Raw genomic sequence first — 13,444 nt, forward strand, 5'->3', positions numbered from 1 at the left:
GCTTTGCCTTCAACTCCTCTCAGTGTACGTTTGGGCAGCGGTGTCGTTTTCGACACCTCTGCAACAAATGTGGAGAGGGCCATCCCGCATACAGCTGCTCAAAACCCGTTGCTGCTCCAGTACTCATGGAGCCAGCTGGATCCGGGGCTGCTAGCTAAAGCTTTTTCCTCATTTAACTTGGATGCCATGGCAAAGTGGCTGGCGTGGTACCCGAACAGAGTTGAAGCACAATTTTTGAGCAATGGTTTTTAAGTTGGGTTTCCATTTGCCAGTTTATTCTATTGTGCCAGTTGGTTCTCCAAAGAACCTCCGTGCTGGGAGAGAGCTGCCGCTCATTGTTAAGGATACGGGACCTCATTCAGAGGCGGTCGCAAGAAGCGACCGCTCGTTCTGAATGAGGGCAGCCGCTTCACTTTTGAAGTGCGGCCTCCTGGTCGTTAGTTAAGCTGTGGGTTACCACCCACAGCTTAACGACCGACCAGGTTGATGGTTGCGATGGTCATCACCAGGGAGCTTCCTGCTCTGTTTGAGCAGGAAACTCCCCACTGACATCACTGATGATGTCAGTGCGGCCTCCCACAAAATGGTAGGAGTTCATTAAGGAACGCCTCCGTTTTGCAAACCACCCCCCCGGCCCGCCTACCAAACGGGGCAAGCTGTCGATCAACATCAACAGCCGCCCCTTTGGTAACGAGCTCCAGAGCGACAGAGTTCTCTGTCGCTCCGGGGCTTGCGCACGCGCAGTGCGGTCTCTGCGCGTGTGCAGGACTAACCATCGCTTGCGACCGACTCTGAATGAGGTCCAAGGTCATTAAGGAGGTGTGGCTGTGCCGCATAATTGAATCCTCCCATCCGCCCTTAGAAGAATTGGTGCCATCTCCTGTTGGCGTTGTCCCTAAAAAGACGCCTGGGTCTTATAGACTCATTCAGCATCCATCTTGCCCATGCGGACGATCAGTTAATGATGCTATCCCACAGGAACTTTGCACAGTGGCTTATCACTCTTTTGATTAGGCATTGCTGGGAAAGGCAGAGGTTGAATCGGCTTTTCGCTTACTGCCCTTGTATCCTGACTCGTTCAGGTACATGGGTTTTTGCTTAAATGACGGATACTACATAGACATGTGCTTGCATATGGGGTGTTCTGTGTCATGTGCCTTTTTGAAAATTCTGTTTTTTTCTGCATTGTTGCATGTAAGCTGGGTCCGGGGTCACAGTAGCCCAGGGAGCACACCGTTTTATTCGGCTCTCTGCAGAAACCAGTAGGTACCTCTCTATTTGGCTCTCTTTTTTGGCTGATATTAATGCTGTTCCTTTGTGATTGCCTCCAGTTGTCCCCAGCTCCCACTTAATGTTGTTCACTGATGCGGCTGGCTCCTCTGGGCTCGGTTTTAACATGGAAGGGGCATGATGCTCCTTGGCCTGTGGAGTGGTTTTCCAGGGGCCTTGCTAAAGATATGTTGCTGCTGGACCTGTTTCCGATCATTGTGGTGCTGGTGTGTGGGGTCGCAATTTGCGTGATAGGAGTTTTACCTTTAGATGCGATAAACTGGGAGGTGCGCATGCTATTAATGGGCAGCGGACATCCTCGCTGTGAGCATTGCATTTTTGCTTGCTCAGCTGATGTTGCGCTGCTTGCATTTTAACATTTTTTTTTAAAAGCGCCCCACGTTCTGGGTTCAGAATACGACATTGCTGACGTGCTTTTGCGCTTCCAGTGGGACAGGTTTAGGGTTCTTGCACCCGAAGCTTGTTTGGTTGGTGAACTTCGCCCTCATTATGTTTGGCAGGTCATATAGCCAGCATGGAGGGCCTAGCTGAGCATTCCCTTGCTTCTGCAGCGGTGCTGTCCAATCAGACAGCGTGGTTGGAATGGGAAACTAGCCTCCGGTGCCGCAGACATGAAGGTGTGAGCAAGCATCGCTCGATGCTATCCTTTCTTTGCGGTCTCCATGCCTCCGGTAGGTCTCGGGCGGTTGTCTCCAAGATTCTGGCTGGTTTCTCTTTCATAGCACTTTTTAAAGGGCGTCCTGATCTTAATAAGAGCTTTATTAATTTTAAATTAATGTTGCCCGCCATTCTTCGCTAGTTCGAATGTGTTGGGGGGAGTGCAGTGTTGTGCAAAATTAGGCATTCTGAAACCAACCAAATGGGTAGCGACTGTTGGGTCTCCCTGATGACTTGCGCTGATGGGCGTATTTGTCCAGAGTCTCTGGCCAAAATTTACTTAGATTTGCGATCAACCATGGGCGGTGCATGGATAATTCATGCTGATGGTTCGCCACTTACTATATATGGTTTAGTTTTTTAGATGCTGTTTGCTTTGCATTGGCCTCCCCCGAGCCATTTTGGTACTCATTCCTTCGGAATGGGTGCTACCACGTCAGCTGCTTCGGCTGGGTTGTCGGCTCCACATATCATGGCTCTTGGTCGGTGGAAATCGGCTTGTTATAAGTGCTACATTAGGCCAGTTGCCACTGGTTGAATTTTTCATCTACTTGTGCTTAATGTCTGTATTGCAGTCCTGTTTGTCTGTCTGCATGTTTGTCTTGTCAATTTTGTCTCCCCTGTCCACCCTACTCGGGTAATACTCGCCACTTTTCACAGTGGGGGTCTCGAGGGATTTTTATTTTTGCCTGACTAGACGGACTTAATTCGGCCCAACCATACAGTCCCTTAGCAGGTTTTTGCCTTTACATCTTGCCAAGTTATTGTGTTTTTTCCAGAACTACCCTCCCCGCTTTTTTTATCCCCACCCTGTCCCTCCCCTTTTATCCTTCATCTTCCCCCTTTTTGTTCTCTACTGTTGTCAGGTTTCTTATAGGGGTGAGCGGGTTCGGATTTCTGAAATCCGAACCCCCCAGAGCCCCCCCGATCCGAGGCCGATCCGAGTCAGGCTCGACTTTTCCCGCCTGACTCGGATCTGAAATCGAGGCAAAACGTCATCATCCCGCCTTCCGGGTCTCGCGGTTTTTGGATCCTATATAAGGTACCCGCGTCGGCGCCATTTTCTCACTCGGCTGTGGACAGTGAAGAGGGAGGGTGGGAGTTAGGGCTGGCTGGGCTTTGTAGTGTAGTGTAGTGCAGAGTAGAGTTGTGCTGTGCTGTGCTGCGCAGTGCTGCTGTTGTCCATAGGGGCTGTGTCCACTACTTCAAAGTCCATAGGGGCTGGCTGTGTTGTGCTGTGCTGCTGTTGTCCATAGGGGCTGTGTCCACTACTTCAAAGTCCATAGGGGCTGGCTGGACTGTGTTGTGCAGTCAGTTGTCCATAGGGGCTGTGTCCACTCCAAAGTCCTGTGCAATGTCCTAGTCCTAAAGGGGTGCTGAAATGTTGTCCAGGGGGTGCTCTGTCCGTCAGGGGTGCTCCCCCCAAGTGCTAAAAAAAAAAATATTTTTTCTGTGTTTGTGAATTGTGTGCGCAGTAGCCGCACGTGCATCAACAAAGTAGTGCCAAGTGTGCGCCTGTGTCATAAGTAAAGGGCTGGCTGGCTTGACCGTTAAAGGGTGCTGTAACCCCCAAAGAATACTCCAAACCAAATAAAAAAATATTTTCTGTGTTTGTGAATTGTGTGCGCAGTAGCCGCACGTGCATCAACAAAGTAGTGCCAAGCGTGCGCCTGTGTCATAAGTAAAGGGCCGGCTGGCTTGACCGTTAAAGGGTGCTGTAACCCCCAAAGTACACTCCAAACCAAATAAAAAAATATTTTTTCTGTGTTTGCTGATTGTGTGCGCAGTAGCCGCACGTGCATCAACAAAGTAGTGCCAAGCATGCGCCTGTGTCATAAGTAAAGGGCCGGCTGGCTTGACCGTTAAAGGGTGCTGTAACCCCCAAAGTACACTCCAAACCAAATAAAAAAAATATTTTCTGTGTTTGTGAATTGTGTGCGCAGTAGCCGCACGTGCATCAACAAAGTAGTGCCAAGCGTGCGCCTGTGTCATAAGTAAAGGGCCGGCTGGCTTGACCGTTAAAGGGTGCTGTAACCCCCAAAGTACACTCCAAACCAAATTAAAAAATATTTTTTCTGTGTTTGTGAATTGTGTGCGCAGTAGCCGCACGTGCATCAACAAAGTAGTGCCAAGCGTGCGCCTGTGTCATAAGTAAAGGGCCGGCTAGCTTGACCGTTAAAGGGTGCTGTAACCCCCAAAGTACACTCCAAACCAAATAAAAAAATATTTTTTCTGTATTTGTGAATTGTGTGCGCAGTAGCCGCACGTGCATCAACAAAGTAGTGCCAAGCGTGCGCCTGTGTCATAAGTAAAGGGCCGGCTGGCTTGACCGTTAAAGGGTGCTGTAACCCCCAAAGTACACTCCAAACCAAATAAAAAAATATTTTCTGTGTTTGTGAATTGTGTGCGCAGTAGCCGCACGTGCATCAACAAAGTAGTGCCAAGCGTGCGCCTGTGTCCCATAAATAAAGATCCGGCTGGATTGACCCCTAAAGGGTGCTGTAACCCCCAAAGGGCACTCCAAACAAAATAAAAAAATATATTTCTGTGTTTGTGAATTGTGTGCACTGTGGCTGCACGTACATCAACAAAGGAGCAGCGCCAAGCATGCGCCTGTGTCCCATAAGTAAAGGGCCGGCTGGCTCATTTCTTAAAGGGTGGTGTAACCCACAAAGTGCACTAGTCTCCACCAAAAATAAAAAATTATTTTCTGTGTTTGTGTGCGCCTTAGCCGCACGTATATATCAATATAACATAAATGGAGGACCAAACTTTCTCCGATAAAAATAAAATAGGGAAAGATCAAGAACCACTTCCTCCTAGTGCTGAAGCTGCTGCCACTAGTCATGACATAGACGATAACATGCCATCAACGTCGTCTGCCAAGGCCGATGCCCAATGTCATAGTAGAGGGCACATACAATCCCAAATGACAAAGTTCAGGAAAATGACCTTGAAAAAAACATTTAAATCATATGAAGAGAAACGTAAACTTGCCAATATGCCATTTACGACACGGAGTGGCAAGGAACGGCTAAGGTGGATCCCTATGTTCATGACTAGTGGTTCAGCTTCACATGACGATGGAAGCCCTACTCCCACTAAAAAAATCAAAAGAGTTAAGCTGGCAAAAGCACAGCGAAGAACTGTGCTTTCTAAGAAGATATCACAAATCCCCAAGGAGAGTCCAAGTGTGGTGGTGGTTGCGATGCCTGACCTTCCCAGCACTGGATGGGAAGAGGTGGCTCTTTCCATCATTTGCACGCCCCCCTGCAAGTGCTGAAAGGAGCACCCGCAGTCCACTTGCTGATATGCAAATTGAAGATGTCACTGTTGAAGTACAACAGGATGAGGATACTGGTGTAGCTGGCGCTGAGGAGGAAGTTGGCGAGGAGGATTCTGATGGTGATGTGGTTTGTTTAAATCAGGCTCCGGGGGAGACAGTTGTTCTCCGTGGGATGAAAAAGCCCATCACGGTCATGCCTAGGCAGAAGACCAAACATTCCACTTCTTTGGTCTGGCAATATTTCTATCCAAATCTGGACAACAGCTGTCTTGCCATATGTACCATATGTGAAGGTGAAATAAGTAGGGGTAGGGACGTTAACCACCTAGGAACATCCTCCCTTATACGGCACCTGCAGCGCGTTCATAAAAAGTTACTGTCAAGTTCAGAAACTTTGGCTAAGACCGTAAGCAGTCCAGGGACACCTAAATCCCGTTGTCCTGTTGTATCCAAGCACCTGCAAACCACACCGTCAACTCCCTCCTCATCAATTTCCTCCTTAGTCAGGATCGGAAGTAGTCCTACAGGCCATGTCACTGGCATGACTGACTCTCCTATCCGGGATTCCTCCGGAGGATCCTGCATTGCTACGCCTCCTGCTGCTGCTGTTGCTGCTGCTGGGAGTCGTTCATCATCCCAGAGAGGAAGTAGGAACACCACTACTATTACTAAACAACTGACCCTCCAACAGTCCTTAGCGAGGAGGATGAAGTAGAACAGCAGTCATCCTGAAGCAAAACGTATAACTGAGGCCTTGACTGCTATGTTGGTGTTAGATGTGCGTCCGGTATCCGCCATTAGTGCAGTGGGATTTAGACAATTGATGGAGGTAGTGTGTCCCCGGTTCCAAATCCCGTCTAGATTCCACTTCACTAGGCAGGCGATACCGAGACTGTACAGAAACGTCAGAAAAAGTGTCCTCAGTGTCCTGAAAAATGCCGTTGTACCCAATGTCCACTTAACCACAGACATGTGGACAAGTGGAACAGGGCAGACTAAGGACTATATGACTGTGACAGCCCACTGGGTAGATGTATCACCTTACACAGCAACAGCAGCAGCGTCACCAGTAGCAGCATCTCAGAAACGCCAGCTCGTTCCAAGGCAGGCTACGCTGTGTATCACCGGTTTCAGTAAGAGGCACACCGCCGACAACCCCTTAGAGAAACTGAGGGAAATCATCACCCAGTGGCTTACCCCACTTAGACTCTCCTGGGGATTTGTGATATCTGACAACGCCACCAATATTGTGCGGGCATTACATCTGGGCAAATTCCAGCACGTCCCATGTTTTGCTCACACAATAAACTTGGTGGTGCAGAATTTTCTGAAAAGCGACAGGGGCGTGCAGGAGACGCTTTGGGTGGCCCAAAAAATTTCTGGCCACTTTCGCCATTCAGCGACTGCGTGCCGAAGACTGGAGCGCCAGCAAACACTTTTGAACCTGCCCCGCCATCACCTGAAGCAAGAGGTTGTGACTCGGTGGAACTCAACCCTCTATATGCTTCAGGGGATGGAGGAGCAGCAAAAGGCCATTCAAGCCTATACATCCACCTATGACATAGGCAAAGGAGGGGGTATGCACCTGACTCAAGCGCAGTGGAGAAGGATTTCCGTGTTGTGCAAGGTTCTCCAGCCCTTCGAACTTGCCACACGTGAAGTCAGTTCAGACACTGCCAGCTTGAGTCAGGTCATTCCCCTCATCAGGCTTTTGCAGAAGCAGCTGGAGAAAGTGAAGGAGGAGCTAAGACGGAGCGATTCCGCTCGGCATGTGGGACTTGTGGATGAAGCCCTTCATTTGCTTTGCCAGGATTCCAGGGTGGTCAATCTGTTGAAATCAGACCACTACATTTTGGCCACCGTGCTCGATCCTAGGTTTAAAGCCTATGTGATGTCTCTCTTTCCGGCCGACACAAGCCTGCAGAGGTGCAAAGACCTGCTGGTGAAAACACTGTCAGCTGAAGCAGAACGTGACACGTCAACGGCTCCTTCTTCATTTTCTCCCGCAACTGGGGCTGCCAGGATAAAACTTAGGTATCCTAAGCAACCCGCTGGCGGTGATGCAGGGCAGGCAGGACCAAGTTTGGACATCTGGTCCAGACTGAAGGACCTGGCAACAATTTCTGACATGTCTAATGTCACTACTTATGATACTGTCACCATTGACAGAATGGTGGAGGATTACATCGGTGACAGCATCCAAGTAGGCATGTCAGACAGTCCATACCTGTACTGGCAGGAAAAAGAGGCAATTTGGAGGCCCCTGTACAAACTGGCTCTATTTTACCTGAGTTGCCCCCCCTCCAGTGTGTACTCCGAAAGAGTGTTTAGTGCAGCCGGGAACCTTGTCAGCGAAAGGCGTAGGAGGTTGCTTCCACAGAATGTGGAGAAGATGATGTTCATAAAAATGAATTATCAGCTCTTCCAGGGAGACCAGCCTCCAGAACGTACAGAGGGACCTGTGGTGGTGGATTCCAGTGGGGACGAGTTAATACTCTGTGAGGATGAGGATGTACACAGCACTGAAGAGGGTGAGGAATCGGTGGATGAGGAGGATGAGGATGACATCTTGCCTCCGTAGAGCCAGTTTGTGCAGGGACAGATTAATTGCCAGCTTGTTTTGTGGGGGCCCAAACGAACCAATCATTTCAGCCACAGTCGTGTGGCAGACACTAGCGCTGAAATGATTGGTTTGCTAAAGTGTGCATGTCCTGTTTATACAACATAAGGGTGGGTGGGAGGGCCCAAGAACAATTCCATCTTGCACCTCTTTTTTTTCTTTGCATTACGTACTGTTTGGGGCCTAGTTTTTCAAACTGCCATCCTGTCTGCCACTGCAGTGTCAGTCCTAGATGGGCCACGTGTTTGTGCCGCCCACTCGTGTCGCTTAGCATAGTCTTCCAGCTACCTCGGTGCAACCTTTTGGACATAAAAACACTATTGTTAGGTGTGAGGTGTTCAGAATAGACTGGAAATGAGTGGAAATTAAGGTTATTGAGGTTAATAATAGCATAGGAGCAGAGAAACCAACACATTCTGTGATTTTAGCTGTTTTTATGCTTTTTTTTAAAAAAATACAGATCCAAAACACAAAACCCAGAACCCAAAACACGGAAGGGTGGTTTTGGCAAAACCAATCCAGATCCAAAACACGAGGAAAGATCCAGATCCAAAACCAAAACACAAAACACGAAAAGTGGCCGGTGCACACCCTTAGTTTCTTATTAAAATTACTAATTAAACATTTGTTGTTTTTTATTGGTTAATTTTGAACAATAAAATTAAAACATGTTTCATTTTAATATAGTTTCAAATTTAATATATCCTACCTAATAACATTCTTCAATATAAGCTACCTAATAACGTTCTTTAATATTACCTACCTCATAACAGTCTTTAATATCACCTACGTAATAACAGTCTTTAATATAACCTACCTAATATTCTTTAATATACAGAGGGCAGAAAGTAAGTTATAAGTATGATATGCGATGTTAAGGATGTGTGGATTGTGGGTCATTTGTTTGTGTTTGTATTCTGGGCGGCTCTCTCCACTGGCCTAGACAGCGGCTGCAATGTCCTTTGTCGGTGAGGACTCGTTGGCTGGGTTTCAGAGGTCTTCGTTGGGATTTCCTTGAAACCCAGGTTTGTTAGCAGCTGCGCGGCAGCTTGGTGTCCCCAATGTGATGGTAATCAATCTAGGTGGGAGTGACCTTGGCTCTAGGATAGCTCCTGACTTACACTTTATCGTGTCTGACCTCCTACTCATAATGGGTGCTTGGCAATTCTGTACAATACTGTGGTCTTGCATTACTCCTAGGCAGCAGTGTTGTGGTGCCCGTTGTCCGAGGGCTTTAAACGAGGCTAGAAAGACGTTTCATGCTGTTGCGGCTAAATTTGCGCTGGTGCACTTGTTTTTTTTTGTGGTAAAGCTTCCTTTGATCCTTTTCCATGATAGGCATCTCTATAGGCCTGATGGGGTGCATTTGACGAGATTTTGGTCTTGTTTGTGGATACAGTTTGTTTGTGGATACAGTAGTTTGATCGCTAGCATAGGTCAGGTGGTTTAGTTTTGTATGGTGGCGGGCTCCGTTTCTCTTAGGTAGAAACTGGCATTGGCGTGAAAGTACGGCTTATCATCAGCCCGGGTGCAGTTGGTGTATTGGGTGCACTCACCTTCTAGTAATTGTGGAAGAATACTGTACCACCTTTACGGGGGCAGTATGGCCATCTCCGGATGGGATTGTTGAAGGTTTGCACTTAGTACCCTAGTGTTTGGTTTTTGCACCCACTGGGCAGATACCACCTGCAATGCAGTGTTTTATTGTTTGGTTTGCATTGTTGGGCTGCTCTGTGTAGGGGCCGTCCTTTCTAGCCACCATACAATATTTTAAAATTAAATGAAATTCTTCAAATAAATGTCTGACCTGTTATAAATCCATTAACTGTCTCCGTGTGTTTATTTTAGATAAGTTTTGGTTATGTATGATGATCACACACCCATGACACACCTCAGCCGTTACTAGGTTTAGAATAACAGAGGGCTCAAATGAGCCAAGAGTGGCTTACACCAGAAGGATGGGGGCTGGCTTGGGTGATGATCACATGCAGTCGGCTAACCTATTACACAGTTGGGGGTGTGGCTGTTGCAGAGTTTATTTAAGTGTTGGGTTGCAGGCTTTAGGCCTCTTTCCTGAAGAAAATTTGCCCGCCCGCCCTTCCCTAGTGCTTGTTTGTTGTTAGCTATTGTTTGGGCATGAAAGTACGGCATATCATCAGCCCGGGTGCAGTTGGTGTATTGGGTGCACTCACCTTCTAGTAATTGTGGAAGAATAGGAATGTAACACCCTCTAAGGGATGGTATTTGTAAATACACCCCTCTCAGTGTTAGAGCTTGCTTCCTGTTGTAGATATTACATGCCTGAGACCCGGATCACTTTTCAGGTAAAGGAGGGGCTGGAGAGATAGACACGCAGGGGTGGGAAGACTGGGTGTGTAGCTGGCAGAGCAGAGGGAGGAGGGGGAGAGAACAAAGGGGGTTGAGAAGAAGAATTTGAGAGAGAGCAGACATCTTTGGGAAGCTTCAGAGCTGGAAGCAGAAATGTAGCCCTCGTGCTCCCCTGGCAGGGGGAGATTGGCGGGGCCGTGGTGACTGCCACGATGCCCATCTAACGCCAAAGGAGAAATAGGTCTGGAGTGAGACCACTTAGATAAAGTCTGTGAGAGTCCACAGAGAAAGAGCTGGAAGGTTGCAGTGTGAGCCGCTCAGTGAAGTGTTCAGCACCCATGAGAGGGGTAAGAGACGCAAGTATATGTGTTGAAGAGATGGGCAAGAGGAATTTCCCAGGAGCTTTTACTGTTAAGGTACCAGAGGAGTCCCTTATGCATAAAAGCCCCCCAGCAGCCATTAAAGGGGGGGTCACTGTGGTAGCAGTGTGGCTATAGGAGCCATCCCTGTAGGATAGGGATGGGCGGCAGCTGAGAGTCTGATAGCTGCAATAGAAAAGTCTGTATATTGCTGTCCCATGTGAAAGAGCAGGGGAGCAGAGAGAGGCAGACTGTGTATGAGACACACTGTATATTGTCTTAGAAGAGACAAAGGAGAGGCAGAGTGCAAAAGAAATTATGTGAGATGTGTGTGAAGCTGTGGAACTACAGGCACCAGCCAGCATAGGGCCAGGTGGACCTGCATGTATGAAGTGGAGAACTACAGGCACCAGCCAGCATAGGGCCAGGTGGACCTGCATGTATGAAGTGGAGAACTACAGACACCAGCCAGCAAAGGGCTAGGTGGACCTGCACGTATGAAGTGGAGAACTACAGGCACCAGCCAGCGAAGGGCTAGGTGGACCTGCACATATGAAGTGGAGAACTACAGGCACCAGCCAGCGTAGGGCCAGGTAGACCTGTGTGTGCAAAATGCAAAGCATTCATTGTGACTGTGCTTAAAGACTGTGCTGGTGAAGAAGAGTGTGATGTAATGTAACCATATCCATAAGATTGTCCTACACCATCTGACATGCCAAGTATATGAGCTGGAGGGAGAGGAGAAGCTGCTGTAACCATATTCTTGTCCTGTAAAGTCATGTGCAGGAGGAGAGAAATAAATTGGCTTATTTTTATAAGAGAAGATCTGGCGCCCAAATTATTCAACAAGAACTGTTGCTGCATGTGTCTATCTATACCTGTATCTATATGTGTGACTGTTATAAAGCCTGCATGGGCAGGGACCCCCTTCTCAGGTATTGCCCACACCCTGGAGAGCTAGCCTGAGGCAATAGGAGGTGTATCACTCCAAATGCACCTATGTACCACACCGCACACTGAACGGGGGTTACAGGAAGAATACTGTACCACCTTTACGGGGGCAGTATGGCCATCTCCGGATGGGATTGTTGAAGGTTTGTGCTTAGTACCCTAGTGTTTGGCTTTTGCATCCACTGGGCAGATACCGCCCGCAATGCAGTGTTTGGTTGTTTGGTTTGCATTGTTGGGCTGCTCTGTGTAGGGGCCGTCTTTTCTAGCCACCATACAATATGTTAAAATTAAAATGAGAATAAATAGCTGACCTGTTTTAAATCCATTTACTGTCTCTGTTTGTTTATTTTAGATAAGTTTTGGTTATGTATGATGATCACACACCCACGACACACCTCAGCCGTTACTAGGTTTATGCATTTTCTGAAAAGTAATTTTACTAACTGTTTTGGGGCTCGTTTACATTTGGATGTAAATCAATTTTATGACACCTCTCAGATGTAAACTGTGACTCTTTGAGAAAGCCCCCACTGTTTCCAGGGGCGAAACACATCAGTGGGGTCCCCAGCTATTTCTTGTTGGCCAAGACGTCTATCTGCCGAAACCCCGATCATCCAGGATGCTGGTGTGCCGATCAGGTTGCGACCGCTGCTGATACATTGCTGCTTATACATTGCGGCTGTTGATACACTGCAAGACATTGTCCCAGCGGAGTGAAGGTTGGTGCCGATATACACTTCCAATGCTCCCGCAACCGGGTCATGGCAAGACACTTCCTGGACACAGAGCAAACCTGCGGGGTGAGCATCATTATAGACTCTGTCATACTCCAGGCCATTATTGTTCTTTACCCTCACGGGACTTCAACCGTATACACCATTTTGAAGAGGGCAATTGTTTGGCCAATCTGCATGATCAATTTAAATATATGTAGTATATACTACACTCGGGACTTATATTGCAACACCTGCAGAGTACATCAAGCCATTTTAACTGGATTTGACATTAGTACCAAGGAGTTGAGAGATCTTCAACTCATTCTACACACTGACATTGTGTTTCAAATTATTTCACCTATTTCAGCTGATTGATGAATGCTGATTAGAGGCATTATGACGGCCTAAGTCCAAATATGTGGTATTTTAAAAGTCATTATGTATGTATTATCGTTTAATGAAAATTTGTATGTATGCGTTTTTTGATCGAGTCCTGACAATTCTATATATTAATTTTTAACTCTGCTCACTTTTCTTTAGCGCAGAGATATATTGTCTTTTTTCTTAGTGTTTGATTTTACAATGAGTTTTCACAGGCTCATTTAAGTCTTTGCAGCTGGATTTATATGTCAATTATATTTGATAGCAACTCATTTAATTCAAACTGATAAGCGCCAGAGTTTTTGAAATATTTTTTACCTCTCAGATGTAGCAGTACACGCTCACTTTACCACCGCTCTCAGGGGCCTATTCATTAAACGTAAAAATTCTGTGGAGATAATTAGCTTTAGAACTGTCATGGAGTTCTAGCTAATTATAGGTGGAATTCATCATTCCACCTCTCCATAAGTATCTATTCCGAAAAGCTGTCATTTTTGCGATGACAGCTTTTCGGGAAATAGATACTTTTCCCTGCCTACACTACCTTATCGCATCTGGAAACAGAGCTGCACATGCGCTGTTACATCTGTAAAACCAGCGCATGTGCAGCACTGCCTACAGATGCGGAAAGTTTGTGTAGGACCCACCCCCCTCCGCTCACCTCCCCCCCCCCGACTTACCTGTCCGCGCAGCAGCCTCCGGCTCCGTCCTGCTGGTCTGTCATGTGGTTTCCCTACAGACCACATGACAGATTAGAAAAAAAAATATTTTTTTTTCTTTTTCTAAACTTTCTTGTGCTCTGCTGGGGAGCACACATGACAGACCAGCCTCCGGAGCCTGAGGACGGAGCAGAGCG

Source organism: Taudactylus pleione, unplaced genomic scaffold (assembly GCF_031769625.1).
Source record: "Taudactylus pleione unplaced genomic scaffold, aTauple2 ptg000478l, whole genome shotgun sequence".
NCBI classification, from domain to species: Eukaryota; Metazoa; Chordata; class Amphibia; order Anura; family Myobatrachidae; genus Taudactylus; species Taudactylus pleione.